A 6,022-nucleotide genomic window follows, 5' to 3' on the forward strand; every position below is an offset into this window, starting at 1 on the left:
GCTCTGTGAGGAGGCCTTAGCGCCATTCAAACATCGAGCTGCGGGGTCGAAAGGTTCCTCAAGTTCACATGCTCTAGGGCCTTTGTTATGCTAACGCTCCAGCCCCCACTTCATGGCCAGACACACACTGTTCCTTGAGAACTTCACCGGCGGCTTCTTGTTGTTGTTCCTGGGTGTGCCACTGCATTGCGTGGTCAGTGCTCTGAAACCTTTTTTTCCTGAGAAGTATTGGAGAGGCTGCTGGACAATGTGAGGATGAGGAGGCATCAAGTAATGCTGTTACGCTCATGTAAAGTACAGCAAGATATGTGAATTAAGATACATCTTTAATGAGTTGTGTATAATTTCAAATTTCCATTTTAATTAACTTGAATTTGAAGTGCTCTATAAGACATAATTATGAATGTCAAAATGGTAACAGTTTATTTATATGTTATTTTCATTTTTATTTCAATTTAAACATGAATGAGTTGGCATTGCAGCAAATAACAGTGTAATAAATTGTCAAGAGACAGTGTAGACAGACTTTTTATTTTTCAGTTATTTCAAAGAAAACAAAATGTAGTTTTATATTATTATTATTATTATGTTAAACGTGCTGTAAACCGCGCAACACTCAGAGCAACACAAAGGATTTGCATATCTTGAGACATTTTCGATGCCGATGTATTAAAACCTTAATAATGCTAATCATTTATAAATTCTCTTACACATTATATTATTGCAAATAAAGCAAACATATACCTAATGCAATGTATAAATTGAAAAAAAAAAAACAACAGGCCTTTGAAGATTTTGAAGAAAACAAAATCTGGCAGAATAAGAAATAGGCATAGTGCTGTACAAAAAGAAACGCATTACATAAAAATTAAAGTTGAGTTTTTCATGATTAATATTTTATTTATGTCAAAACAGACAGACATTGCAGCAATACACATGACTGGATAAAATGACACACTGCGCAAACCACTTGAAATCTAAATCTATACAAAGAGTTTCAGTAAAAAATAATTGAAAATAAAGGGAGTGAAATGTGCGGTCAGTGAGCTCGAGTCTCTGGGGATCAGTAATCAATATGACTTTAACAAGAACAGGTCAGCAGATAACATGCCTAGAGGTCAAGGTCAAATGCTGGCCAAACACCCTTAACCTAAAGGTCAAGCTCTTTATCACCACAACATGTGTTGTTAGTTAGTGACTTTACAGACTTCAGCAGCTCCATAGGCTTTAAACAGTATTATGTCATTAATCAGTTTGTCAATAATCATTGTCTTTTGTCAAATAATTTCAGCAACCACGCAAGCTGTAGAACATGTAGAAAACACTTTTACATTGTTTAATTTTTCGAAAAGCGCATGAAAAGCACCCAGAGAAGCGGCCTGTACAGACAGACTGTCACTTATATTGGCTTTTAAAGACCTGAAATAATGAAATAACAAGAACACAATGTGAATAAAAACATTCATTCTAAATGTCAGTGCATTTTATCCTCAAGTACCACAAATGGTGGCATAAAATAAAAAGATGAATCTGACTGCTCTATAGAAGATACACAATGCAACCTTGACAGAAGGGCGGACCCGGTCGGACATGCAAATAACGGCACATGAATATGCTGCGTCCAGACAGCTTTCATCCTGCAATCTTACTGTTTTTCAGACGTGCCACATCAGGTACGTGTGTCCGTGATTCCCTGTAAGTCCATCATCCACCCGACGCAATATAATAAGGATGCCAAGCGGCTCCGTATGAAAGCCTGGCTAATTACTTGATGAAGAGAATTCTTTCTCTCCCTCTCTCTCTCTTTTCTGGAGAGCCCGCCCTCCCCTCTCTTTTAATTATCACATTTGTGGATTGCAGAGCTGTGGCAGAATCTATTCAAACTAATGCCTTCAGCATATAACCACAGCAGGCCATTTGGTCAGAATGTCTTAGACTTATATTTCTACTATATTGTACCATATTCGCTTTGTTTGTCATCCTATAAGGCTTATTTAAAGAATACTGCTTAAAAATGACATCTAGCTCCATTTAGTTGAGCAGCTCTGGGCTTAAGGGGCTCTGGCCATTAGGTAGACAACAGAGAGGGGAGCATCAGGGAGAGACGGATTGTAAGGTGTGGGAGTTCACAGCAGGAGATCTGTCTGACCCAATGGACCCACAAAGCGGCCCTCTCAGAGACGGTCCACCCCTCTTTCAGAGCTGCTTGGCGTCTTTTCAATAGGCCTCACTCAGAGGACTCTATAGGTAGAGAAAGACTATTCAATAGTCATGAATCCTATTGCACCATTGCCTGTGTGAAATACTTTGATTTGCACGCAGTATTACAGTTTGCAAGCCCTTGATGAGAGATGAGCTTATTTATGTTTCGAATTTAATATGTTTCTCCTGAGAACATGCCGCAATAGTCACGTTTTGCCTGTGGTTTGACTAAAAAATGCATAATATTCATTTGCACAGTATTCCATCTCGTCCTGTGCAAGGGATGTTTGGGGCTTGCGACCAGGGTCTAATGTCAACAATGCACGGAGGTGACATTTACATTGAGAGAAGTGTATACATGCAACAAAAGCACCTCCAGTGTAATTCCTTTAAATAACATTATGTCTCTAGAAAAATCGCATGACATTTGATAGAACGAGTATGATGCTTCTAAGTGGACTGGATATCACAATGGCATATAAATGCCACTCCTGCATTTCCTTAAACAATAGAAAAGAAATATGAGTGCTGTATATAGTCAAAGCAGATACAAGCAGGTCTACTCTCTGCATCTTAAGATTTAAAATAATAATAATAATAATCATCATTTAATTTTTATAATTTAATGCTTATTATTTAAATAAGTTTAAATTGTAATGTTAAACAGAAAGCAGAAAAATCCAAGCAAACACAGACATCATTTATTTGTTGAATTTGTATGGAAATTTAAATGACAGATTATACTGATACGGAAAACTGTAAAATTCATCTGCGCTACTGCAGCAGGACTATTTGTGTCTCTTTCTGTGTCTCAAGGGCAGAGCAGCTGGGAGCCCTGGCACGCATTTCAAATCATTGTTTAATTAATAAAAGATAGAAATGGGATGTAATTTGGCTCTGTTTCCAGTTTTTGTTAAAAATCACCATGAAAAATAATGAATGCCATTTAGAAATGAAGATGTTTGACTGGATATACAAAAGCTGGGCTGCAGTATTGTCACAGTATGTATTGCAGAGCAAGGGAGTTGGAAATAAGCGAACAGACACCAAGGAGAAAGCTTGGATAAAAAGCAGAAATGCTTGTGAAAGTTGACTGTGATCTCCCATGACCCAGATATGATATTTCATCCAAAAATAAAACATGCAGCAGGGATAGTAATGAAGGCAATTCACCACAGCACTGTACAAATAATAAAAGAAAGGGATTCATTTATTAATGTCACTTGTGCATTTTAATTATAACGATTTTTAGTCAAGTCATCTGACTTTACGTTTTATCCTATGTAATATTTGAAAAAATCAATTTTTTATTGTAAGGAAATCTGGTCCCACTTTATATTAGGTGGCCTTAACTACTATGTACTTACATCAACAAATAAGTACAATGTAATTATTGTGTTCATATTGTATTGCAAAACACTTTTGCTGTTATTGAGGTGCACTGTAAAAAAAAAAAGAAAAAAAAAGCTGAGCCAACTTAAAATTTTAAGGCAACCAGCTTCAGCAGATTTTTGAGTTTGCTCAACTTTGTGGGAGATTCTCACATTTTTGTTGTATAAACTTAAAACGACACGTTGAGAAAACTCAAAAATCTGCTGAAGCTGGTTGCCTTAAAATTTTAAGTTGGCTCAACTTTTTTGTTTTTACAGTGTGGGATACAGGTAAGGTTAGGGACAGGTTTGGTAGTATGGGTAGGTTTAAGGGTTGGTTTAAGGTGTAAGGGATGGGTCAGCAGTGTAATTATAAATGTAATTACAAAAATTAATTACAGATGTAATCATATATAGGTATGTTTAAAAATAGAAGTACAATGTAAGAACATGTATGTACACAATAAGTGCATTGTACCAAATGATTAATTTAAATGTAAGTACATAGTAGTTAAGGCCACCTAATATAAAGTGGGACTGGAAATCTTATATTCTCAAATCATATGTGTGAGTTTTGAAGAATATATATATATAGGAGAGAAGAAAAAAAAAGTCTCCCATCTACTCTGATTTCAATTAAACATGAGAAGTAAAACAAACAAGTGTATACTTTAAATACACTCTGACTACCACTGTGTAAATTAAGAATAATATTTTTTGAACATTCAGTGTATATTTAACAAAACTAATTCACACTATTAATTCACACACACACACACACACACACACACACAAACAATCAGTTTGCCGTTAGGAGTTATCAAGACATTGATAAGTCTGTTCAAAAACGAACTGCCAATAGGGGCATGAAAAATTAAAAAAAATGTTTAAATAATGTTTGTTTGCTTTCCAGTGGAAGATGAATGTGAATTTCCTGATAAATCGTACCATATATAGACATGAGTTTTGCATGTATAGGCTGGTGATACATCATACAGATATGTCTTGCAACATAAAAATTTGCGATGTAAAAGGAAACATTTGAAAACTTTAGTCATTATTTTAAAATAAATGAACCAATATGGCAGAAAAAAGATGCTTTGCCCATCAGCGTTTCAATTATGAAAACATTCAGGTTAAGGGTGGTTTAAGCCGGATGGTCTATGGGTCTGTTAATGCTCACCACTAAAGCACTGTTTACACCAGCTCCACCGGTTTAATGTGTGTTTGCTGTTTACACAGCATCTACTGAACATCTCTTTTTACAACGCTCAATTTTTCCAATTAGTTTCAAGGTAATGGAGACAACCAATAGGAACACAGTCATTAAAGAAATGCATCGAAATGTGATTTGATCAGTAGGGAAATTACAATCATGTTTTAAAAGCTACAGATTTCATCTGGGTCGACAAAGCAACTAGAAAAATGAAGCATGATATAAACTAAAGTAATACAATAAAGGCAAACATAAGACCATACCAGAAGGCATTAAATCCATTTGTATTTGACAGTTAAAGACATCAGTTAGACAAACGTATACAAAGGTCTTTTGTAAATACAGGATAAGAAGATCTTGTTTACTGTACACAGTGATAATGACAGGGGAGTGAGGGTGAATTCATACACGACCCACTGCTGTTTACCCTATAGCCTACCACTCACTAGTGCGGACACACCTACTCATTCTTTATTACTACTATTTTCTACATCTATTACATGTTAAACAGCTCAAGACTATTTTAAACCATTGCCAATAAAATACAGCTTTGTTCACCCGCAAGAAGTGCATCCATTGTTGCTTTTTTAACAGTATTTTTATTCTTTTAATTGTCTTTCTGCAGAAATAAATTCACAAGAAAATTAAGATATTATTGAATCCCAAGATAAAGTACATACAATGTACTACAGAATAAATACAGCAAATAGACAAAGAGTAATTAACTTAAAATTAAGTAAAATAAACCATCAAGCCTACAATCAATCAATCAATAAATAAATAACATTTGTAAATCAGTTACACACACACAGACAGATATATATAGTTGAGCCCACATTGCACAATTCTTCACATTTTTTTGAAAACTACAAGAATGTTTTTTTAGCACTTTATATTTATGAATAAATGAACAGTTCAGTTGCAAAAATTTCATATTGTTAATCAAAAATGACTCAGTCCTATGCTGTTTACATATTCAGAGAATAATAACGTTAAACAATGCAATATTAAACAAAATAAAGAGGGGGAAGGCTGAGGTTTAAAAAAAAAATTTATCAGTGAATTTCCAGTTACCAATGTACCCGCTGATTTCACTTAGTAGCACTATAATATTTTATTATTAGTCAATTTGCATTGACAGCCCAGTTCTTTGGTCATGTGCAGGGTTAACAACGACACCGGTAGGAAAACGTCACATGTGCTGCTCTCACTACTTCCGGTGAAGGGGGACCTG

This window comes from Onychostoma macrolepis, chromosome 05 (genome assembly GCF_012432095.1).
Source record: "Onychostoma macrolepis isolate SWU-2019 chromosome 05, ASM1243209v1, whole genome shotgun sequence".
Classification (NCBI taxonomy): Eukaryota; Metazoa; Chordata; class Actinopteri; order Cypriniformes; family Cyprinidae; genus Onychostoma; species Onychostoma macrolepis.